This window comes from Ochlerotatus camptorhynchus, unplaced genomic scaffold (genome assembly GCF_037179485.1).
Source record: "Ochlerotatus camptorhynchus isolate MF236.1 unplaced genomic scaffold, CSIRO-AGI_Acam_v1.1 ptg000193l, whole genome shotgun sequence".
Lineage (NCBI taxonomy): Eukaryota > Metazoa > Arthropoda > Insecta > Diptera > Culicidae > Ochlerotatus > Ochlerotatus camptorhynchus.
In genome coordinates this window covers 853,752-880,709 of record NW_027040683.1, presented here as the reverse complement: position 1 = coordinate 880,709, position 26,958 = coordinate 853,752, and the positions used below count along the sequence as shown (strand labels likewise).

The following is a 26,958-nucleotide window of genomic DNA, read 5'->3' as shown; positions in this document are numbered from 1 at the left end:
TTTCGGGAACCAGACTATTCCGGATGGACATTGTTTGCAATGTCCAGAAAGAAGGTAAGTTTCTGAATCCATTGGTGCCAAAAGATTCAGAATCTGTTAAAATTGACCGCAGTAGCAAGCAGTTCAATTTTGTGGGTAACCGGGTACCCTTGTCGAGCTTTTTAAGGGTAAAAAATTTCACGACCCCCCCCCCTTTCGAAGCCCCTTGCTGCAATTTGAATTCTTTCTTCACGAAAAGTTGTCACTCCATGAGTTCTAAGATGTCATTGAATTCTGGTTTCCTGTCGTGAAAATAACTTCATAATTTATTAACTTGAAATCTGAAAAGGTACCCGGGTACCCTGTCGATCACATAAGGGTTAAAATGTGGAATGGGAAAATGTCTATGAATTGCTAAATTTTCTCCAAACCTGGGGCTTTTGACAAAATTATAACTTTTTGCACAAATGTTGAATCGATTTGCGGTCTTCAACGAAGTTGTTCTGTATAGTCTATCTCGCACATCCAGATTGAATCCAAATTCTTTTGGCACCACCACTGGGGACCTCAACACGCATCGAAAGAGCTATGGGGAGTAGGGGGTTGTTTTGTTGACCCACCCTAATATGCAGTCAGTCTAAGCTAAGCTAATTTTGAAACTACTATTTCAGGTGTATAGCTTTTGTTATTTCCATCAACATTAACATTTATTACAACATGACCGACCACATGACACGTCTCAACAAACCTCACAGTTTTTCCCTTCATTCCATCCATCAAGCCTCAAGAAATAATACGCCCAAAGATTCCTTATCAACGGCACAATTCCTGTTTGTGTTAGTAACACTTCCCACGAAAAGCTCTCCGGAAATAACATCAGTTCATGTTTCTCACCGAAATAAATTCCACTGAAGCCAAGGGCCTGACGGCCGGAAGGGAGAAAGACCACGCCATGAAAGACGATGATATCAAGAGGAATTTGGACGCCAAGATCAAATCCCGTGAAAGTAAACACCATCGCCTCCGGAAGCACCGACGATGAATGTGGCTGCCACGTTCGTTCACCGGCGGCAGCGAAGCGAAATTGTTTACGTGCTTCGAGAGTTGTACTTCTTAAGCTCATTTTCAAAAATCCTCTAATTAATTTCGGCTCCTATCCACTGCCACTCGCTTTCCCCTGCCAGAGGAGAAATGGAGCTCACTCGCTTGGGTGATTAGATGTCCTGATAGCATTTACCACCCCCACCCGACTACCACCAGCAGTGAGTTGAAGAAGCGCCTCATTTAGGTGCTTACAATAGGGCAATTTTTAATGTTTGTTTTCCCAGTGTGTAAATTTTCACTGCCACCGGAACGGGCCTTGATAAAGTTTTCCACTTTGGCCATATAGCAGCAAGCGGTAGGAAAAGTGAAAACTTTTAAAATTTTAATCTTGCTTATGTTTGGGATTACCGCCAACTGCCTCAGCCGCCCTTGGAGCGTTATCAACGGCGGACTGGGATCTCCGGGGAGCTGTTGTTCGGGTAAGGATATCGTCGATGTAGTCGTTTTAAAATAATAATTAAATTTACACATGAACGAGATGATAGAGCAGCGTGCCCAAAAGGAGGGGGTGGTAACGTGATACTCGTTAGCTTAATGAGGAGATTTAGACGGCGGAAGAATCCTATGTGGAACAATTCTATTACGAGACAGCGGCACTTTATAACGGATATGGGAACAATTTCAAGCATAATTTTAAAGATATATGGTTTAGTGAAATGCAATTGAGGCCCCGTTTGTGCGTGGTAAATCACTTGTAGGGTGTGGGTTAACAAGTTGCCTCCGTAATTGGAGCTTGGTTTGGTCTGAAACGTGACTTATTGAACCCAAAAATTGAAATACAGTCTACTCTCACCATCGTAGCAGTTATGAAATAAATGTTTACTAAGTTGCTATAACTCGATATCGAGTTACTTGACATCGAGTTGTGGAGAGTTTACTGTGTAACAAAAAATTCCAATACTATATCATATAAATATTCTTAAGTCTTTCGTATACACAGACTACATTTCAAATTCAAACCCTGAACAAATAATTTCGTACAAATAATAATAATAATAAAAATACTCCACACAACAGTGCAAAATTGTACGCATTTCTCTCCTACTTTGGTATTCATGGAACCTTCTTTCCGGTAGCAGAACCACTCAATGATGTTAGCTCGTAATAATCAAACGCGTTTACGACCTCAACCCTTGGTCGGTCATCCATCGGCCAACCAGCAGCATCAGCGGCAGAAAGTTACGACCGTGGTTCATCAAACCTAGTTCCCGATAGAAGTGGCCTGCTCGGTTAGCCAAACGATATGATGACCCATCCCGTTCACCCGGCCTTTATCCAATAAGGGAAATCAACGTCAACGTTTGTCATAACATTCCACTCACGTCCGACGACGACATAATGTTATACAGGGAGACATTTTTGAATATTCGTCCATGGGTTGTGGTTTTTTCTTTCTTCTGTGCGCATTCCGACCGTATTGTATACTCTTTTTTCCTCCAGTGACCCGGTTAGGTCACACAAGCTTACACATTTTACGACCTGGGGCCTGGGCGGGGGTCGTTGTGGTGCTTCGAGTGATCAGCACTCTCAACGACTGGCCGGTGGATGATGTTGGTGTCGGAATGTTAGGGATGTTTAGAAAAATTTCCGTTGCTTCAAAGGTTTCTTCCGAAAAACAACTGAACATCCCTGCCGCACGCAACATCCGGTCATTTCCGGAAATCATATCGAATATGACTGCAGTAATAAAAATATGATGGACATTTCATTTCTCCGGACAGCTCTGTCGTTTCTTTTCGCCGTTCCAGAAATGAATATACGGTGGTCAAGCTGGAGGTTTGACCCGGTGGGAAGTGGTGTGCAGAGAAAATTCCGTTGATGGCAGCGTTAAACGGTGGTGCTTCGGGTGGTTCAAGTCACAATGAAACGAGCAAAATAAGGGGCCAGGCCTTTGGGCTTCTAAACCAAAACTGAACTTTTCAGGACTTCACACGGACCCAGGCGGGAATAAAAATGTTGATGGGTGGTCATTTGGGGATATGATTCTGATGGTGGAGCTTCGGTACGGCTTTCTTCTGTGGAAGATGGTGTAGCCGTTCTCCAATTGCCCCTGCGTTGGTTTCATTTTGGCGTGGCAGTTGGTTAACGTGTGATTTGGCTAAGGGTTCTGATTGCGAAGGCGATGATGATGGTGATGATGATGATGATGAAAATTTTACTGCAGTCCTCGTGCTGGACGCTGGTGGAATTGATAAGCAGCTGCGTCGTGGGCTGGGTAAAGTTCGGGTGCATTGGAAAAGAAGGTTTTTTAATTGGTTTGGTGGAAGTGTTAAGTACAGTATTTGTTTAGTACGCATTTCGGTTTATTATTTTACCACTTGAGTTGTCTAATAAATTGAGTCTAACGTTGTTCTGTTTTCTTTTTCTTTCAGGTATGTATCAGAATCGACATCGTAAAACAGGTAAAAATTAACGTTGGAAGACAACGAAGCTCTTGTTGAACTATATCATCACCAAAAAGAACATGATGGCATGCATTAAAGATCTTATTAATGTGCATGTTGTCAAGAGGTTCACTGAATAATAATGATTTTCAGAAAATTGTTCAAGACTTCGTTGAGTCTGTTGAACTTCATGATCTTAGCTTCAGAATAGTTGTAAGAGCATTAAATATCTTCTTAATACACCAAAACATAAAATGTACGACATTTAATGTTAGCTGCATTTCCTGTCGTCCTCCGTTGCGAATACCGCAGCGAATGGTATAAGTTGACCATGCAGACGATTTTTTTTTAATTTTTTCTATTTCGTGTTTTGTCGACGTTTCGGCTATACCTTCTAGAAAGCATTTTTTTGTAACATTGTTGAACGACGCTCGCACTTGCCACGACTCTCTCCAATTCTCGTTTAGCAGAGAAGCATACGAAATCGAGTATGAGAGAAAATGAGCGCTACTTATTCGTGGAGAAGGCACGGGTCTTCTTCACTCTTCATTCCTTTATTTAACGTCGGTCTCTGTTCCGCAATCTAGTGCTAATCACCGACGGACATCGATTACCATCCATTGACGACAATCGAATGTGTAGGAAGGCAGCTTCCACACCTGCGTAGGATATCGCACCCGTTCAACACACACATTGGCCGGGACAAACGGCTTTACTTCCCTTCCGAAGGAAGACGTGACCAGAGATTTTATGCCTCAGAAAAATCCCACCGACCTCAGCTGGGATTGAACCCAGACCCATTGGGGTGAGAAAGCAGTCACGCTTACCACTGCAGCACCGGTGCCGGCTAAGGCACGGGTCTGATAATCGAAATATTCGTGATTCGAGTCCATTTGATAATTTTTTTTTATTGTTTTCGACATGATTCATTTCACTCACTAATACACTCCAAATTTTTCTTTCTTCGCTAATTGTTCACTAGGAAAAATGAACCAAGTTTGACCCATGTCTATTTTTTAAATTGCGTGTTCGATATTTTTATATAAATCATGTTCAAAAACGGCTCATCTAATCAAAATCATGTCTGAGACAGGATTGTAGGAAGCTGGATTGCCTTTCCAGATAAAAAGGAAGACTGAGAAAAAGTCACAAATCTTTAATAGCAACAAAAGTACATTTTAAGTTTTTAAACTTACAGTACATCTCAAAATTGAGTGTACAGACGTCCTTATATTTGAGAAAAAAAAACAGCTTTTAAAGCATAATATAAATAGATATTTATTTATTTATTTATTTATTTATTTACTTGTATACTTGTAGAGTAAGAGTTTTCTCTTATAAATTTCTACAATCGGTTTCTTCGTTGTTCACACCACAAATGCAATTCAATCCACTTTAACAAAAAGGTTCAAAACATAACTTAATATAATACAAAACTATTTTTAAAAATATATGCTATTCCAAACCTCAACCCTTTGCTCATTCCATTCCATTCAATTCCCTCCACTGAACCAGTTCAAACTCTCACGGTAGAATCCTGCAGTTGATTGTATAGATTGAATGTAAGTAGGAAGCTGATTCCATAGTATAATTGCACGAACAAAAAAGGTACTACCGTAATGAGAGGAGTTATGCTGCGGTACTACGAAGTGTCTTACTCGAGCGCTTCTGAATGGTTGTAATTTTTCATGAAGATAGTTTGGGCCATGATGTATAATTTTGAATAAGGTAGCACAGCTTCTCAGTTTAAAGAATTCATAAAATGGGCAGCCCAAAAGCTGCCGTTGTAAGTGTGTTGCTCTAGCGTATCTTGACAAATTGAAAACCCAACGTACGCAGTGATTTAAGGCAACTCTTAAACGATCCAAAGCATTAGCAGAAGCATTTAAAATCAGTTCAAGTCCATACGAAAAATGTGGTTTCAAAAGAGAGCTGAAAAGCTTGATTTTGGTTGATACCGATAACATAGTAGCCGTTAGCCTTAAATGTCGTAATCCAGCATAAATCTTTCCACATTGGGAATTTACTTGAGAATCCCATTCTAAATCATTTTCTAATATTATACCGAGATTAGAAGCCTTGTTAACAAAGTCAATAATATCATTATTTATAAAAAGATTTGGTAACTCAATGCGTGTCTGCCGTCTGGAAATAAACATCGCTTTTGTTTTAGATGAATTTATCGGAAGCAGATTTCTTGAAGACCATAGCGATACACACTTCAAATCATTATTGATTAGACGAGCCATTTCTTCTACAGATGCATCAATTGATCAGAGGTATAATTGAACATCATCCGCAAACATGTGGATCAAACAGACTTGCAATACTGACGGAAGGTCATTGATGAATAATGAAAATAAAAGAGGACCCAATACTGACCCTTGGGGTACACCTGATAATATATTAATGGGAGCCGAAAGATTACCTTCAATATCCACCACTTGAGTGCGAGCACTTAAATACGAATTGATCAAAGAAACAGCTTCACGACAGAATCCGAACTGGTGTGATAATTTCTTCAGTAGTTTGACGTGTGAGACCCTGTCAAAAGCTTTAGAGAAATCAATCAAAAGTAAAAAAGCAACTCCTTTTTAATCAATTAATTTATGGATATCATCATGCACCTTAAGAAGTGATGAAGTTGTACTGTGCCCTGACCTAAAACCTGATTGGTAAGGGCTGAGTAAGTTAAATCGGTTAATATACTCTTGAATCTGAGATTTAAGAATCTTTTCAAAGGCTTTAGATAATGAACATAGGATACTGATTGGGCGAAAGTTATTCAAGCTAGTGCTTGCAGGCTTTTTCCGAATTGGAAAAAACACGAGGAAATCTAGCGGTCGAAATGAACAAGTTGAACAGGTAGGAAATCGGTGCTATTACGAAGGGTAAAATCAATTCAATGAACTTTAAAGGAACACCATCCATACCAATCGCGTTGGATGAAATTGATAAAATTGCAGACAAAATTTCCAAATCAGTGCAAGGAGAAAAACGGAAACGTTCAGGATTCAGTGGTGGTATCGTCGGTAATTCAGGATCTATCGTAAAATTTTCACCAAAAAAGGCATTAACTTCATCACTAGTATTATGAATCTTCACACTGCTATTAGAGTTTCTGGCAACATTCAAATGTTTAAGTTTTTCCTCAGCTCTTTACTAGAGTTAGCAGCTTCCAAGCCACTGCTCAAAAAATTTGATTTGGCCTTATTTATCAGACTGGTTACCCGATTACGAAGTCTTCTAAACTGAATCAATTTTACTTGATATCCAAAGTCGATATGCAATGTCTCTCGCAATCATTGCATTCAATATATCATTGTTGAACCACATTTTCGAAAAGATCAACTATGTGTGCATTGAAGAACTCGAGTGCCAAGTCAGAATCACTAATACTATATAACGGGGACCAATCAAAAGTTGTCAACGTACTTTGTAGTAGAGGGTAGTCAATACGATTATAAGCCCTAAATAACTTAGGGAGATCCAACTTTCTACGAGATATATTAAGTGATGAAAAAATTATATCGTGTTGAGAAAAACCAGAAGCAGCAACTTGATTGAAATTTAGAACAAAATCAGTATCGTTAGTTATCAGTAAATCAATCAGTGAACTTCCACCAGAGTAAAAGTGCGTTGGTTCATTGTTGACAATGTTTAATCCAAAATTTTCCAGAACACTGCAATAGCGTGAAGTTCTAACGCTGGTTTTACTCACATCAATGTTGAAATCTCCAATCAAAATAACATTCGAATAATAAAGTGACAGTTCGGAAAGCTTCTGATCTAGCAAACTAGAGCAGTCAACTCTAGGTGGCGAATAAATAGCACCGAGGAGAAATAATTTATTGTTTACTCGAATTTCAATAAACATATATTCGGTTCGATTACAGTCTTCCAATTCCGTTAGAGAATCAGAGACAGCAATAACTCTGCAATCAAGATCTAGTTTGTGATAAATACAAATGCCCCCCCCCCCCCCCCTCTGCTGTACTTGCGATCGTTCCTTAAAGCTCGGTAACCATCCACGGCAATTAAATTATCGTCAATACTTTCATTTAACCAGGTTTCAGATACGCAAATGATATCAACTTTGCTACTAGCAAAACAATGCTTAAATTCGTTGAATTTGCTTAATTGACGAGCACACAAACTTTGCACATTCATATGACATACGTTCAAGCAATCATCCAGTAGGGCCACATTCATAACAGCTCGTGGGATATCAGCAATACCTTGTCCTGTCCGTGCAATATTAATCTGATTAACCGACATCGAGAAACAGAAACATGATCAACAGTGAGAGCATGAACCGGAAAAGTAGATTGAAGGAAGGGAATGGAAAGAGCATCGAGTCAAAGAACAAAACAACATACATTTCTATCGTTTTCGTTAATATTCTACTCATCTGATAATGTGATGTACGATCGCTCACTCAATTGAAGTCGATAAAACGCAACAATGTCTGCTTCGGCGGTGACTATGGTGATGGAGTGAGACAACGGGAACAACGGCAGCAACAGCAACAACAGCAACAGCATCAGTTATAAACAACGCCCATGATGAAGATTTATCCGAGGTCCAACGATGTCTGACTTTTAGGAGGGAAGATATCAAGGATAATTGTAGGAACGGAGTCATGGAAATATCAATGAAGGAATAAATGAAATTCGTAGGAAAGGGTTTGGTATAGACGGTTTTAATGATGTTGATGTTTGATCGATCCGTACTCCGCCAAACTGGTCCACGTAGTAAATCGGCAGAGCTGGAACGTCTTCAGTCGGCTTCACAAAAATGATCCCATCCTTGGAGAAAACATGATGAATCTTCCCAGAACGTTTCAGCTTAAGGTTCAATTTACTTTGATGCATTTTTTAAAAATTCAAAAGCAGTTTTTTTCGACGCATTATTTTAGATTGCAAAAAGCTCGCGTCATTTGTTGTAAAATATCAAAAGGAATCGAATAGTGCGAGCTTTTTGCAATCTGAAATAATGCGTCGGAAAAAACTGCTTTTGAAATTTTCCAAAAAGCATCAAAGTAAATTGAACCTTAAGAGCAGTCCCTTTGATGTAACGAGCTGATTCGGTGAGATTCTCATTTATGTAGATGCGTCTGTCAACGTCGTATCCAAGCTGAGTCAAGTTCAAATTCTTCCTAGCGAAATAGCGATGGAAAAATTCATCCCTGGATGCTCTGAAGGCAAACTGGATCAAAATCGGTGGTGTTGCACCCGCAACAATAGGTGTTCGAGCCAATCGTTTGGTATAAACAACTGGGGCATTCGTATCACTGTATTCAAGCGCAGCTGCAACTTTCTGAATTAGAGCACCAGTGTTCTCCATGGGGCTGTAGGGTACTCCAGTCAAAATAAGATCGTTTGATTTCGGCAATCTGTTAACAGCATCCTTGTTTTTCAGCACATCCAATTCCGTTTTTGCATGAGATTCGTTTAGCCGATTTAAATCACGGGCGTAGTCGGCCTTCAGTTGGTGCACCTCTTCACGCAGTGTAGCAATTTCACAAACAACGGCTTTATTGCTTGACTCGATCTTCTGTTCGATTTTCGTGTTTCCATCATCGATCATCTGTTTTATTCGCACCAACAGATTGTCGAAGGTTTCGTCTTGTTCTTCGGTCTTATCCAAGTCTTCCCTCGATCGTTTTTTGTTTTGGTTGTCACTTTTGGAACCGGTTGACAAAGCGAGCGTAGATTTACTCATCTTTGTAGTAACAGCACGAGTCACTGCTCTGTTTGTGTTCATCCAGTGAGTGTTCAAGGTAGTGTGTAAGTAGAATGAGGTAGCAGATGAACACAATTACGGTACAGAGCCAATATGGAGTATATTGAATAGGCACATTTAGAAATACGTTTTAATTTCACTAGCGTAGATAATGTTCTTGAACTCCACACTATTCAGGCATGTCTTCGCATAACGAGTCAGAATATCGAAGAGAAACGTTGCTTGAGGAGGTATTACAAGCCAAAAAACTTCATTGAAACGTGACCACGAACAACTCACATGCTACCACTACCACTACGTAGACCTACGCTTCTGAAGTTCTGGCTGCTGAATCATCATATATTTATCAATTATAAGTACAGTGTTGGGCTTATTTGGTTGCGTTAATTAATGTAAGATGTAAGAGCTTTGAAAAACCTTAATATCGAAATAATGAGCTTAAATTTTTGAAATTTGGCTCATTTTTATTCATAATAAAGTTTTTCTCAATTTTCAATTTTGCGATACTCTGTATGTTTATTGGAAAGCTTATCAAAAATGCTTACATTACCAAACGGAATAGACGTACACAACGGACACCTCAAATAGACCAAAATCGCAGTTTACTAAAAATTTCCTCATTTCCAGATGTTCATAAAGCAGCCCTAGAGATCCCTTAACTTTCCGCGAAGTTCTCGGAAGTATCTTGAAGTTTATGTAACTTTCATAAAGATCTCTAAACTAATGATGGTGACGACCGGGGCTTGATGAGAATTGCTAAGTTTAACGGCTTTCTCAGTCTAACACTCTAACGACTACGATGTAACCTGTCCGACGTTTCGGTAATGAATTATGGCATTTTTCAAGGGAAAATCTATATTGGACTTAGTTAATCAGTTATTTTACATAGTAATGTGTATTTGATATTCACAAATTAGATAAGGTACAATTGTTTGGGAACCACAGCTTAAATTGACCATTCTATACAGAACGAACTCAAATTTAACCTAGACAAAAATATCATATTAGATCAAGCTTAAAGAGTATCGACTCTCCCAACGAGACTTAGAAGTGTAGAGTAGTCGACGTCCCCCAGCAGAAGATCGCCGATGAAACACGCGTTAGCTACGTTGCGCCTTCCTTCCAGTAGCTCCAAGCCGATGAGCTTTCAGCGACGAAAATGTCGGAAAGCAAATCGCACAAATTGTCGCTGAACAACTTCAATCCTCTGGACAGCGTTTTGATAGAATGGAGACCAGAACAATATAACGCCTTCAGACAATACACGCCCTTGAAGCTTTTGGCGAAACGGAATACAAATCCTATGACGATGAAGGCTTAGATACGGCATAAGCGATGCACAGTGTAAATTTGTGCTTTAACAAGTTTAGGAAGAAGTTTATTGGAAGGAAAAGGAACTGCCGAACAGTTGATCACAACGCAAAAAAGATTAACAATACTGCACAGAAGTGCGTTTCATTTGCAAATTATTCTTTGCGATTTTCTTGCATGTAGCTGGATTCTATTTCAAAGATTCAAATTAATTCTAATCTAATCTAAAACTAATCATAGCCGGCCACCTGAAATGAAACATTTCACTAGTATCTAAGCTAAATTAATCAAATTCAATATTTTTTCTCTCTTCTTCATGTTATTCAACTCACAGCCTCTCCGAGGACTCCTTTGCGATGTCATCGGGATTGTGGGTTGAATTCCCCTGCATATCTCGATCCTCCTCATCCGTCATAGGTAACGGACATAGCTTCGTCACGGCTCGCGTCAGCGTCGCACCGGTTGATGTGAGCACGGATATCACACGTGTTACACCGTCTAGTCCAGGATGCAACTCCAAGATTCGCACTAGTGGCCAGCGCACGGGTGGCAAGGAGGTTGTCTTGCATAATCATCACTTGGCCGACCTTGAGATCAACTAGGCGCTGGTTACTAGTAAACTGCCGTTGCAGCTCCTTCAGGTACTCTGTCTGCCAGTGGTACCAAAACTGCTGTTGCTTCTGTTGGATGACTTGGTACCTGTTTCTCAGTCGGTTTACCGGAACGTCCTTCAAATCCGGATGGGGGAGGGCCAGAAGTGGTGAGCCAATCAAAAAATGGTTTGGAGTGATGGCTTCGAAGTCATTAGGGTCCTCTGACAACGGTGCCAATGGCCTTGAGTTCATGGCGCCTTCAATCTGCGTCAGTATCGTCACTAGGTCCTCGTACAGTAGAGATGTGTTGCCTAACTGACGAACTAGATGTTTCTTCGCCACCTTCACAGCGGCCTCCCATAGACCACCGAAGTTTGGGGCACGAGGTGGGATCAGGTGCCATCGTATTCCTTCAGTTGCAAGGGTGGTAGCAATTCGAGTAGTTTCGTTTGTATTGGAGAGCATTTGGTAAAGGGCATGCAGCTCATTTTTGGCGCCGACAAAATTCGTGGCATTGTCCGAATAAACATCGGGGGGCTTACCTCGTCTAGCCACGAAGCGTTGAAGAGCAGACAGAAACGAAGGTGTGGATAAATTTCCCACCAACTCAATATGTACAGCCTTTGTACTGAAGCAGACAAATATGGCAATATAAGCTTTGGTAGGAGCAGTCTTGCGGTTGGCGGACTTAACAAACACAGGACCACAATAATCGATTGCAGTGGATGCGAATGGGCGGCTTGGGGTAATTCTAGCAAGGGGTAGTTGTCCAACAGGTTGTTGCAGTGGGCGAGGGTTGGCACGAGTACAACGATAGCAAGTTCGTACTACGCTGCGTACAGCCCTTCTTCCATTTGTAGGCCAATATTCTGGTCGAAAATCTGACGTACGTAATTATCGTGGTATAGCCATTATCTCTTGCATTCCTAAGCTTTTCGAGTCAATTATCAACGAAAAATTATTTCTCCAAATCAAAAATAGAATTACTGACATGCAACACGGCTTTTTCAAGGGTCGTTCGACCTCGACCAACTTACTTGAATTTATAGACTATTCATTGAATGCAATGGATAATGGAAACCACGTAGAAGCTCTCTATACAGACTTTAGCAAGGCATTTGACCGCATTGACATACCAATGTTACTCTTTAAACTGCAAAAAATTGGAATTAAGTCAGGGCTCCTGAAATGGCTTGAATCATATTTAACTAACCGCCAACAAATAATTAAATTCAACGGAAAGAAATCGAGCCCAATTCAAGTCACTTCAGGCGTCCCCCAAGGCTCTCATTTGGGACCTCTCCTTTTTATTCTATACGTAAACGACATATCTTACATTCTCAAAAAACTTAAATTGCTTATTTATGCCGACGACATGAAGCTCTTTTTGGAAATAAGAAATGAAGAAGACATCAATATATTCCGGAATGAAATACACATATTCTACATATGGTGCAAAAAAAGTCTACTAGAATTGAATGCAAAAAAATGTAACTTAATATCATTTAGTAGAAAAAGAACAACTTCAAACATTTCAATTGCATTAGGAAATCAAACTGTAGACAAATGTGAAAGAGTTAGGAATTTAGGAATTATCTTAGACTGTAAGCTAACTTCCATAGACCATTACAATACAATTATTCACAGGGCAAATAACATGCTAGGCTTTATCAAGCTCTCTTGCTATAACTTTCAGGACCCTTACACAATTAAAACACTATATATTGCCTATGTGAGGTCAATACTGGAATATTGCAGCATTGTATGGTCTCCATTTTCAATCACGCACCAAGAAAGATTAGAATCAGTACAAAAACAATTTCTTTTATACGCTCTTCGTAAATTAGGTTGGACTTCATTTCCTCTTCCATCATATGAAGCACGCTGCATGCTTATAAACATACAAACATTAAAAGAGCGTCGTGAATATGCAATGGTTTCATATGTAAATGATATCATTTCGCAGCGAATTGACTCAACAGAACTTTTATCAAAATTAAATTTCCATGCACCCACTCGGCAACTCCGAAATCGAAATTTATTTGCCATAAAACATCATCGCACAAATTATGCAAAATATGGGCCATTAAACCGCATGATGGCCTCTTACAATAAACACTGCGAAACCATTGACTTTACAATGTCTCCGCATAAACTAAAGCAATATTTTTATTCCATAAGAAATAACAACTCATAAAAGAAAAGACAAGAAAGCTGACACTACTTTTTTTTATATAAATATATATTTAAGAAAACAAAACTGTATTAGTTGTACTAGTCTACGTTGGTTGACGAAATAAATAAATAAATAAATAAATATATAATAAATGTTATTTGTTAACTGTAGCAGGAGCATGTGTTTTGAGTAGGAATAGGAATTTGAGCGGGGTTCTCTCTGTTTATCGAAGTTTTTGGCAATGTTTGACATTTACCACTTTTTCAATAGTTTCTTGTAAAAATCAACAGTTGAAAGCATTCTATCGATGCATAGAAATATTTCTGATCGATTGGTGACAAAATTATTGAAATTGGTGCAGGGGCAGCTGAGTTATTAACGTTCGAAATCTTTCATAATTTCGTTACATGATCCATTTTCGGTTTTCACAAAGTGTACCCCCATATAGAAATCACAGACGTAGTCCTACGTCAAAAGAGATACTGAAAGAACCGAGCCTTGAGGGACTCCTTCTTGATGGGTACTTTTGGACAAGTGCCCATCAAAACTGACTTTAGCTGAACGCTGCTGCAAGAAGTTGGAAATGAAGTTGTTCATTTTAATTCCCAGATGATTTTTCACTACCGCTTCCATAATGTTTCGATGCCAGACTCTGTCGTATGCTTTTTTAATATCCAGGGTTACGATCTCACAGTGTTCTCCTTTTCTTGCAGCCTCTGAAATCACGTCATCAAATTCTGCCAGGTAACAGGTTGATCCAAATCCATTGAAATACTATATACCTGAAAACTTTTTCAGAGGATTTCCAACAAAACATAATCCCTAGTATCCGATGTTCTTGACTGGATTTTCTTTATTGGTCGGGATGTTAAGGCGTCGTCCACTGTTGTGGTGATGTGGCATGTGGCCTCTAGTGAACCCTTCACGATTGCTTTTATTGACAATAATCGTATTGTCAATACATGCTATATTGACGTCAATATATCGAGATTGACAATATTTCTGAATTCACATCATCAATATTATTGTCAATAATTCCCCTTCACGTCAATATATTGAAGCGTGTGTGGTTTGCTTCTCATTCCACAAAACATGCATGCAACCTCGATTAATGTCAGACACCCACTGCCCCACTACTGTGGCGTGTCAAAACATTATGTTGAAAAATTGCATGTGGCGAACGTCAACATGATTTTAGTCAAGTTAGTTTCTGATATGGCGGCGGAGTGGCATCTGCTAGCATGGTAAAAAAGCTTGTCGAGGTTTGCCTTACGCCACACTACATCCACATGATCTTTTGGCATGTTGTATGATGCCGCACCGTCGCCACAACAGTGGGCGCCTCGTCTCGTGTCCGCGGTGCGTTGTTCTAGAGTTTTTTTTTTTCGATTACACAAGTGAATCCCGTAAATTTAATACACGTATCATGTGGAAATTTGATTTAATTGGTTCCAAAATGGAATACCCCGTGATCCCGGCGATATAGGAAGTTACTGTGTTCGGCAAACATTTTCAGGTGACTAAGATCTTTCCGATGGCGGACATATATGTTCAGAGTTCAGTCACTAGGTGACGTAAATATATATATGAGATTTTTTATGAGCCATTTATATCTCATGAACCAGACATTCATGGAAAATACAGTCCTCAACAATGTTTTTTTCCCCGGTGGACAAGGCCTTCTACATGAAGAACAGGTTAATTGCGAATGCTCTTGTTACGCGGCTCTAATGTATATGTGCTTTATCACAAGATCCTGACTTACTTGGAAAATACAGTCTTCTACATAGTTGCTAAGCTAACCAAGTCCTTTCAAATGATGGACAATACACTCTTAGAAATTATCGTCGACTTCGGTAACTTTTACCGCAATCTGAACAGCTGAACTTTTCGGTAAAATTTATGCAATTCAATTCAATTGCTTTTTAGCTACTTTGAAACTAAATCTCCACTTAAATGACATGATTTGATAATTTAAACAAGGTTGAAAAAGTTTTGACATTATTTTCAAATTCAATAGCCTTTAAAATGAAAGTCAAAGTTTTACAGAACGTTCAGCTGTTCTGATTTCGGTAAAATTTAACGTACGGAAACAACATCTTAGTGTGTAAGTGTGTATGATACATGCACAAGCTCTTACGTACACTGCGCTAGTGTACGTAAGAGCTTGTGCATGTATCATATCTCAAGATTTTGGCATTTTGAGAAATAACTGGTCACTGCTAAGTTGTTTAGATGTCCAAGGTCACTGCAAAGTTGTCCAAAAAATATATGAAAACTTTCCCGAAGTCACCCATTCACGGATTTTTCATACGTTGTAGCAAGCGTGATTGACCATTCTATGGATAATCCGGATCATCTGGACAACTTGTTTGTGGCCTCCAGTGAGCATAATTTGGTCTCAATGCCAAATTCAGTGAGATAACACATCAACAAGTGCTTGCGCAAAAAGAAACATGGAGCTCTAGAACCAGTTTAATTTATTTACCTCTTTTACGGATGTTCCGGATCTTCCGGAGGACCAGTCTGTGATCATCAATATTATGGCCAAAATATGAAATCACATCAACAAGTGTGTCCGCAAAAAAATGGAGCTCTAGAAACAGTTTAATTAATTGACCACTTTTACGCATCCCAACAAACAATTTTAGCTGCAGATTAGCTTATGCAGCCAAAATTTGCCTTATGCAGCTAATTTTTGCCTGTATAAGTTAACCTGCAGCTAAAATTGTTTGTTGGGATGTTCCGGATCTTTTAATGGACCTGCCTTAGCCCTCCAGGGTACATATTTGCACCAAAACCCCATATTTACAGAATTCATTAATTGACATGATTTCTGATATGCTTAAATCTAACTCCATGTTTGATGCTATTCAAACTGGAGTAAAATTTGCAAATAATATTGTCATGACTTTAAAATTCAGTAATGGATTTTAAAGCATTAAATATTGTAAATTGGAATGCTCGATCTCTTAAAGATAATGAAGACGAGCTATTTAACTTTTTAAGAGTTCATAACGTGCATATTGCCGTTATAACTGAAACGTTCCTTAAACCTGACCATAAGGTTAAGAAGGACGCAAATTACTTGATTTATAGAAATGATCGTCTTGATGGACCCTGTGGTGGCGTTGCCATCATTATTCATAGACGAATCAAGCATAAAATTCTTTCTTCATTTGAAACGAAAGTTTTTGAAACTTTGGGAGTTTCTGTTGAAACAAAATTTGGACAACTTACGTTTATAGCTGCCTATTTGCCATTCCAATGCGTAGGCCAGCAAAAGAATTTTCTCAAGGGTGACCTCCAGAAACTTACCCGTCATAGGTCTAAATTCTTCATTATTGGTGATTTTAATGCAAAACACCGCTCATGGAATAATGCGCAAAGCAATTCCAATGGTAATATTCTGTTTGATGATTGTTCTGCAGGTTATTACACTATTCAATATCCAAACAGCCCAACATGCTTTTCTTCTGCAAGAAATCCCTCCACTATTGATTTGGTCTTAACTGATTCATGTCAACTTTGTAGCCAATTGGTTACCCATGCTGACTTCGGTTCTGATCACCTTCCAGTAACTTTTGAAATATCCCAAGAAATAATTTGTAATCCCAACAGCTCTACTTTCAATTACCATAGAGCTGATTGGGAGCAGTATCGAACATTTATGGAATATAACTTCGATCCAAACATTCCTTTGCAAACCAAAGATGAAATTAATTATGCTCTTGAATCTCTGACTACTTCTATAGTTGAAGCAAGAGCTGCCTCAGTACCAAAATGCGATCCGTCTTAAAAATGTCCGTAGGAGACAATATCAAAGAACACGCGATCCTGCCATGAAAGTTATCTGGCGGGATTTGCAAAAACAAATTAAAAAGCGACTCTCTGCCCTGAGGAACAAAACTTTTGAAAATAATATTTCTAAATTAGACCCGAGTTCCAAACCCTTTTGGAAACTCACAAAAATTTTGAAAAAACCTCAAAAGCCTATTCCAGCGCTTAAAGAAGGTGGTAAAATTTTGATCACAAATTTGGAAAAAGCTCAGAAACTTGCTAAGCAATTCGAGAGTTCCCATAATTTCAGTTTGGGTCTTACTAGTCCTATTGAGAATCAGGTTGCTCGGGATTTTCTGAATATTTTCTCTCGGGAAAATATTTTTGATGATTCCTGGGGGACTGATTTGGACGAAGTAAGGTCTATAACTAAAAATTTTCAAAATATGAAAGCTCCAGGTGATGATGGAATTTTCTATATCCTCATCAAAAAACTCCCAGAGAGTACCTTGTCTTTCTTGGTAAAATTATTTAACAGATGTTTCCATTTGGCATACTTTCCTGATAAATGGAAAAATGCAAAAGTTGTTCCAATTTTGAAGCCGGATAAAAATCCAGCTGAAGCTTCTAGCTACCGCCCAATAAGTTTGCTTTCTTCAATAAGTAAACTTTTTGAAAGATAATTTTAAATAGAATGATGCTTCACATCAATATGAACTCAATTTTTGCAGATGAGCAGTTTGGATTTCGCCATGGGCATTCAACTACTCATCAACTCTTAAGAGTTAACAATTTAATTCGTTCAAACAAATCTGAAGGCCACTCAACTGGAGTTGCTCTTCTAGACATATAAAAAGCATTCGACAGTGTTTGGCATGAAGGTTTGATTGCTAAATTGAAAAAGTTTAATTTTCCACTTTATATTATGAAATTAGTTCAAAATTATTTAACTGACAGAACTCTTCAAGTAAATTATCAAAATTCCAAATCTAATCGACTACCTATTAGGGCAGGAGTTCCTCAGGGTAGCATTCTTGGGCCTATATTGTATAACATTTTCACTTCGGACCTCCCTGATTTGCCTCAGGGTTGCCACAAATCTTTGTTCGCTGATGACACAGGCATCTCCGCTAAAGGAAGAAGTCTTCGTGTTATTTGCAGCAGACTGCAGAAAAGTTTAGATATTTTCTCTTCTTATTTACAAAAATGGAAGATTTCTCCCAACGCTTCCAAAACTCAACTTATAATATTTCCACATAAGCCTAGAGCTTCGTTTTTGAAACCTAGTAGTAGTCACATAGTCACTATGAACGGAGTTCCAATTTCCTGGTCAAACCAAGTGAAATATCTTGGATTAATACTTGACCAAAAATTAACTTTTAAAGATCACATTGAGGGCATTCAAGCCAAATGTAACAAATATATAAAATGTTTGTATCCTCTTATAAACAGGAAATCCAAACTTTGCCTGACGAATAAACTTCTAATATTTAAACAAGTTTTTAGACCGGCCATGCTTTACGCTGTGCCAATATGGTCTAGTTGCTGCACTACCAGGAAAAAAGCACTTCAAAGGATTCAGAACAAAATTCTGAAAATGATTTTGAAGTTGCCTCCCTGGTACAGTACAACCGATGTACATAGAATTTCGAATGTTGAGACTTTAGCACAAATGTCCAACAAAATAATTAATAATTTCAGGCAAAAATCGTTGCAATCCTCAATTGCAACGATTAATTCCCTTTATACTTAGATAAGATTTAGTTTTAGTTTTTAGTTTTAAGATATCAATTGTTATACTGACATGCAGGTTAAAAAACCTGTTTAAAATACTGAATTGCCAAGACATGAACAATGTAAAAACACTTAGATATATATCATAACAATTAAGGCTGGTACGTTACTGCAGTAACTGGAGCACCTAGGTTAAAATGAAATGTAATTTATTTTGAATTTGGAACAAATAAAGAGTTAAAAAAAAAAAAAAAAAAAAAAAAACCAAAACCTCATATTTTGAACTCACCAATAAGTGCTTCCGCTAAAAACTGTGCAGATCTAACTCCAATTTCATGAATTCACCACTTTTACGGATGTTACGGTGTCCCACTGGAAGACACATTGTATCAAATGGAGGATAGTTAACAATTTCCTCGAAGATACCAGGAAGTTATCTATTCATATAACTTTAATATCAGAGTTTATCAGAGTTTTATTGACTGTTTATAGATTTAGTTTCATTCATTTTAAACCGACCATGACATTGATCCGTGTTCATAATAAATCAAAACTAGCTAACTTATCCGCGTTCCATTTCTTCGATTATTTCTTCCCTTATTCGCTCGTAAGGTACCGCAGGACGAAGGAATGTTTCTTATGTACCTAGCTGCGCTGTGCTACTGCCAGAATTGGTGCGGTAGAAAGATGACGTTTGCGATTCCTTATGTATCATCCACTGCTTTGTATGGATCTGTACGGCAATGTTGTGCGGTAGACACGAAGAGAAGATATGTGCAGTTCAAAGTTGTATACAATCATTGAACGCATTAAGCCTGGTACGCAGCTGAAAAGAAAACGGAAAAGTAATTTTTGAGGAATATTCCCAAAAGTTAATTTGACAGCTATAGGGAGGTGTATTTTGCTAAATTTTGAGATCATAGGTAGGTGTCGTCTAATTTTAAAATCAACAATTATCAATTTTTATGTTGTTAAAATGCATCCAAAACATCATTTTTACAACAAACGTTAACATTACCTAACGGAAAAATTGGTCAGACCATTATTCCGCAAGGAAAATGAAATTGCATTCAGAATGCGCCACCTTCATATCGATCACGATACTAATGTAATCGATCTTTCCTTTACCGATTTCTTTTGAACTGCGTACTGGGTCAAGGAATGCTAATTAAAAGAAATTTCTTTAGCATTCCGTGTCCTATCCCGTAGCACGTAAAAACGTCATTACTTTTCAGCTGCGTTATTCGGTGAACTGTTGAGATCGTTTTATTTTTCGTGCAACCATCGTTCTTCGTTTCGTTCATTCATTTGGTGCTACAAAACTGAATACTCTTATTCGGCAAAGGTATCTGACACTTCACTCATTTGTGAATATCTATTCATGACCAGTTACGAACCTGACACACGGTAGTTCAATGGCATGTTGACAGATTTCCAAACACTGAACAGCATTCTAATTGTGTACATTGCGGCTCAACATGTTCAGTACAACCATATTTTTTTTGTATGTGCGGTTGTTTTTGCGAATGTGATAAATTTTTGATTTCAATCTAACCGAATTAAATTAGCATGATGATGAGTTCTTAAAACTCAAGATTATGTTTACAAAAAGTAATAATCAATGGTACCATGATCAGTGGTAACTTTACATGTACCCAGGACTTTTTCGGCTCTCTAAGGCAAGGCAGCGCTCTGTTGTGAGGCGATCACCGACAAGATATTCTGACAAGCTGGTAGATGCCACACTCCGTCACATCAGTGGGCAACTAAATCACACCTACCAGACCCCTATTTCATGAAGTGTCCATCCCGTAGCCGCCAAACTAAATTTTAATCAGCTTAGTAAATTTGAAATTAATATATTACCAGTAACAATCAGTCAAGGCCTAATAAGTGATAAGCTTTTTAAACCAAATAAGCGTTTTTTAGGCAGTACCGATAGATCCTATTAATTTTTATGTTTTAACTGACAGAAAGTTTATTGAACGCAAAAATGCTTAAAAACTAATTTGAAGAATATATATTTAAACATAACAAATTTTTTAAATAAAATAAATGATATAAATTTTTATCAATTTTAAAAATCAATCAATCAATAAGTAAATAAATAAATGAAATAAAAACAAATTGAAATAGCCTGTAAACCAATTGGAATAAATGACTTTAACTCGCAAACCCCCACTGTCTATTACTGAAAAATGTTAAAACTTTCATAATTTCGTCATTTTTGAACAGAATATTTTTATCTATCCATTGCAATAGAACCGCAAACTTCTCAAGTTTCGATGAGAATTGCAGTATTTCAAAAAATCTTCTGATTCTGAAAATATTATGAACTGAAATAGTGTAAATTTTTGACCATGGGGGTTTGAAAATCAAACGAAAGTTTACCGGTTCGATTTTTTTTCGATGCGTTTTGATTTTTCTAATAGGAAGCTATTTTTAATCCACAAATTATGTAAGGGTTTTTGAATGATCATTAAATCTCCCTCCCGTCCTTCTACGACTCTGTAAAATTTGCAGTTCGCAACCCTTCCCCCGAAAGTCTTTCTAAGATTTTAAAATTTTAAGAGGATCGTAAGATATCGATTTGGGTAATTTTTTACATGCATTTGCACATTAAATTTTATGAATGAAAACTACTAAATGTTATGACTAAAAATGTCAACCCCCTCTCCCCCCATTCCGTAACAAAATTTGTGGATGATCCCAAATGTTGAAAAAGATATAAATAATCCAAGAAAATCATTTTTTCCAAAGATTTCATAGAAAATTAGCATGTAACAATACGCTTTCAATCTCATCGAAGAAAGTTGGACTCCATCTTTGTACGGTGATGTCTGAAAAAAAAAATGTATTTATCCGTCAATATTCTCTAAAAAAAATGAGAAAACTTGAGCGGTTACGGATACCAAAGACGGTCGTTGGAGGTCTGTGGTGGGACTCGTATGACTTCCGGAAACAAGAAACAAAAATTTAACTCCAAATAAATATACCAGCTAGCTTCTGCGTATTATCAATTCCTGGTCAATACATAAAACCTTGCTTTTTGACCCCTTGTTCGATCATAATATTGCTATCCAATAATTAGTGAATGGGATCGATATTTCAACGCTTAGGATTCAAACTCCAAGTTTATTGGGCGAGAATTAAAGCGATTTTACTACGCCGATTACGCAAACCGTTAGACTTCTTTTCATAATCATCTAGTCATCATTCACTGACCTTCTAAACAATAGCTTATAATTATAATTCTATCAAAATTTTGACAAAATACAAATCAAAGCCTTTACCTGAACAACATTACACCATTAGAAAATAGAGTCAACCAAAATTGAGAACTAAAAATAGTTCTTTAATGTCCTGCCCCGATAACACATCAAAATGCCCTCTCATAACCATTAACAAGTGTAAAATTCTGAATTGAATTAATTTTTTAATGTTTGGAAGATTTGTGAACATTCTCCATTATAGCAACATAATTTCGGCCGGTAGTGTACGTTTCATCCAGATATAATCCAGCTCACTGAACTGTTGCAAACATGTTAAATAGTACGTTACAATAATGTAGCTATTTTTTAAGACATCATGAAAAGTTTACAACAAGTATTTTTTACGTTGCAGATGAGTGGATATTAAAATTAATGATTCATATTGAACTGCAACAACACCGCAACGGTTTGTCAACATAACTGCACCATTACGTATTATCGATGGTATCCATGTTCCAGTTATGTTGAAAATAAGTAGCAAATGCGTAGTTTGAACAATCATAGAATTTGTTGAGTATGTGCGTGCTTTAAACGTCACTTGTCAGTAGCAATGTGACATCGAGTGGTAGCGACATCGGTGCTGCTCCACCGCCAGCAGTCATCAGGTTTCGGCATTATAAGCCACTATTTCTGGCAATCCATCCGCTATTTGGTGCCGTTTCCAGTTCGCCAGCAGTTCCGGCAAATACGAGCAACGTCTCTAACGGATCCTCAACGGCCACATCTCCGTTCGGCGGTATCAACATATTTGCTGCCCCCAGCTCATGCAACAACCAATCCATCGTCACCTCAAGCTTCTCACCGTTCTATTTAGCCCTTTGGAACACCCGGTTGGTTGATAGACTACGGTCACGCCAGCCGTTGTTGACATCATCTTTAGTCACCATCGTCCCCCGCCACCCGTAATCCTATCGTCCTCGTCGTGGTCTTCCATTTCTTATGCAGATGTTTGCACATGCCTTACGATTTCTCCGCTTTTGCCAATGTTGTTCAAAAATATTTTACAACATCAAAGTGACAAGACATATTTGAGCCATGGTAGATACTAGATGGTTACAACAAACCTTTACAGTGACAACTTGATTCAGTTGGTTGCAAAACGAAGTTTGAAAACTTATAGATTCATACGCTTAATTGGAACAAGATTGCAAATAGGTTCTTCAACACATCTTGGTTCGTCAACTTTTTAGGAACATTTCGAAACAGTTGCTCAATAGGTACAAAAAAAAACATATAGTTCACACTCTGTTGCACCAAAGTTTTAAGAAACATTATGTTTTATGGAACTCCCATTCAACAAACACAATACAAGTTAGATTTGTTGCTCAAGTGTTTCATACAATATCACGTAGCATATAACTTCATACCAATTTGATTGTAACATGTTTGCTCCTCCCATTTGAGGCATGATTTGACAGGTCATGACATTGAAACAGTTGAGTTTCATTATTGTGACCTAAAGTAAATGAAGCAACAAAGCTGAAACTTTGTCGTATCAAGATGTATTTCCTGTTTCATTTAAGGGATTTCTGGGAAACTTAAATAAAAAAATAAAAGAATTGAGATGTTTTCTGTGTTGCTTGGAAATGGCATTGAATATCGATTTTCTCTTAGGGTATTTGACACTTTTGTGAAACCCGATGGCCGCCATATTGGATTCCAAAATGGCATCGAATATCGATTTTTGGCATGTACACGTTGTCCTCATTCCGAAAATACCCATATAGTAGGGTATTTGACACTTTCTGAACCCTGATGGCCGCCATATTGGATTCCAAAGTGGTATCTGATATCGATTTTTGGCATCTACGCGTTGTCCCTGTTCTGAAACTAATCATATTGTAGGGTATTTGACACCTTTTCTGAAACCCTATGGACGCCATATTGGAGTCTAACATAGAATCGGATATCGATTTTCGGCAGCCACGCGTTGTCTCCGTTCCGAAAATACCCATATCTTAGGGTATTTGACACGTTTTAGGAAACTTGATGGCTGCCATTTTGGATTCCAAAATAACGTCGAATATCGATTATTCGCACCTTCATGTCGGCCTCGTTCCGAAAATACCCATATTGTGGGGTATTTGAAACTTTCCCTGACCCCGATGGCCGCCATCTTGGAGTCCAGAATGGCCTCGTTAACTTAATTTTCGTTCAATATAAAATAATATATTATTACTTCACCTAATCGGGATGCCTTTCCTATCATCAACCTATATTGTGCGGATACAATCCGGATACTATATTTTGATTCCTGCGTCATCAGGTCGTGACAAGTCGAATGAGCCCCGAATTGAATTGAAAGTGGAAAAAAACGAAGGAAGCAGTTTTCGAGTCATTCATTGCGTCAATTGAAACAAGTCTTTGATTCAAATGAGGTGAACTGAAGCACTCGATGAACGAAACAAGTGATAGTCCTGGCATGTTTGAAAAGAGGAATGTTCATCGTGATTCGATAACAAGAAACACGATGACTTACGCGAAAATGATATTGCTCGAAATGAATCGATTCTGCGGAGAGTTCATTTTCTTTTCTTTGTTTCGAAAATGCAGAACCCTTCTTCCAAGCGATAAGATACACGAAGAAGCGTAGCGTCGATAAACCAAAATTGAAAATATTTTCATTTACTGTCTGTCGAGACACCTTTATAATAGTGTGATTGTGTCAGTGATTTGATTTCATCTGGAAAATTTTTCGCTATGAAGTTTTTTTTTCCCGATGAAAACATTTTGCGTATACGTATACGTGACGTAGTGTGCATACGATAAACGTCAGCAAACTCTATGCTCTAAGCGGTGCTGGTGATGTAGTGGTAAGCGTGATTACCTCTCACACCAGCAGGCCTGGGTTCAATCCCAGTCGGCGCCGCCGGGATGTTTTGAGACATAACATATCTGATCACGCCTTCGGAAGGGAAGTAAAGCCGTTGGTTCCCGGTTCATGAGTTGATTGGTCGATATGTAGGGTCCAGGTGTGGGAGCTGCCTCCCTGGCATCGGTAGCATTGATGCTCAGCATGGAAAACCAGATCGACGGAAAACAAACCAAGAAAAAAAACTCTATGTTCTCATTGAATGGTCGAGTGAAGTCGTCTACCTTTATCTCACCCTTGATAGCAAGTTGCTATTCCGTTTCGAAATTACAAGGTATAAACTGAGAATCTGTGCACGAGATGATTTTCTAGATGTAGTACATTTGGGAAAACAAACTTTGTTTGACACATTAGCTAACTTAAAAATTACATAATAAATTTCAAAACATTACGGAATCTGTACATGTCACGAAACATTGCAAATTTTGCAAATGAAAATCTGTAATAGAATCTTAAATTTCCCGGTTGAGTGTAGGATCCCGTCTCACCCTAGGTTGCGTTGGGAACGATCATTTACAGCAGTTGAATGCAACCACTCTGAACAACTTTTGCCTCCAGCCACTACCACTATGGAGTCTAAATGATGATGTATTCTGAGAAGACATTGATCGTCGGCAAATATGTCCAACTACATGCACCCTGCTAGCAAAAACAAGCCATAGTTTGTATTTATTTCAACATCATGAGTGTGTGTGTGTGTGTGTCACACACCACATCAACAAGAGGAAAATAATAATCCTGGAAATGTTACTTGTTATGAATATAGGTATAATTTGCGGAGCATTGCATCCAGACGGATTGTAACTCACCGGATACGGAGAAAAGCTATGCACTCTGGTCGTGGGGGCTCCCAAACTATACACTGAACTGCTGTTAGTATTCAGGTGAATTGTTAACGAGTTGAGATTTAAACTTTTGTTTTGCATAGTTGAAAAATGTGTGCGGTGGTAGTTTTAAATTAAAACATTACCTGTGTATTGCTTTGGAATAAAAAAAATAGATGGGGGAAATGTATGTAATGTCGGCCTAAGCGTCCCTAATTTGGGCCCATGCATAAATTCAGCAAGCGACTAAATTTTCAATAGCAAATATCCATTAGTACCGTCCCAATGACGCGTTCATCTAGATAAAATTGATAAACAGCAGACTTTTAGCGGTGGGCCCAAACTTAGATCCATAAGCCAACATTAGAGCCATTCCTCCCTATGTTGCAAATATGGCATGAAGTCCCGAATGAAAATTAATTACAAGCAGGAGAGAAATAATCAATTCAAAATAGCAGGTTTTGCCAATTACGAATTCGATTCAATTTTCGTCATTAAGTCAAATTCATTGCATTATGCTTATTACAGTATTGCATTTATAGTGGCTCCGGTGGTGTAGTAGTAAGCGTGACTGCCTATCACTCCAAAGGACCTGGGTTCAATTCCGAGGTATCACAGGTTATTACAGGGAAATAAAGCCGTTGGTCCCCATGAATTGGATGGGTCGATAGGTAGGGTCCAGGTGTGTGAGGAGCTGCCTCCCTGGCGCCGGTAGTATTTGAAATCAGTACGGTACAGTACAAGATCTTTAAACTAGTATGAAATATCTCTCGATTTGTAACCAAAAGTTCGTCACGCCGCCGGTCTACGATTTCCCACGCCGACATAAATAAGTTTAAAACAACTTTATGATGCAAACGTTCACGTAAAGTTCATAATTTTCCAGTTAAGGTTAAGGTTAAGCGTGAATTATATGACCATTCCAGTCCAGGTCCAGTTATGGTTCGTGTTATGCGGCTTCCGATTGAAATGATGCCTGAGACAAAAATGTAGAGAACAATGCCTTTCAGGGAAAAATTAAACTTTTTTTGCAGTACTTCAACTAAAAACTTAAAAAAATAATTTAGAACTCAAATAGGTAGCACAAAATGAATATTGCCGATTATTGAAAAAAATTTAAATTCAAACCAAAACAATTCCACAAAGGGTATCCTGTAAATTAGCGCTAAACGCAATCATCACAT

General features: G+C 38.2%; 1 protein-coding gene across 1 annotated transcript in view; it reads left to right on the top strand.

The window, feature by feature from the left end:
• Positions 1-26,958, top strand: part of side-VIII (sidestep VIII) — a 961,237-nt gene that overhangs the window by 222,448 nt on the left and 711,831 nt on the right. The window lies entirely within an intron of this gene.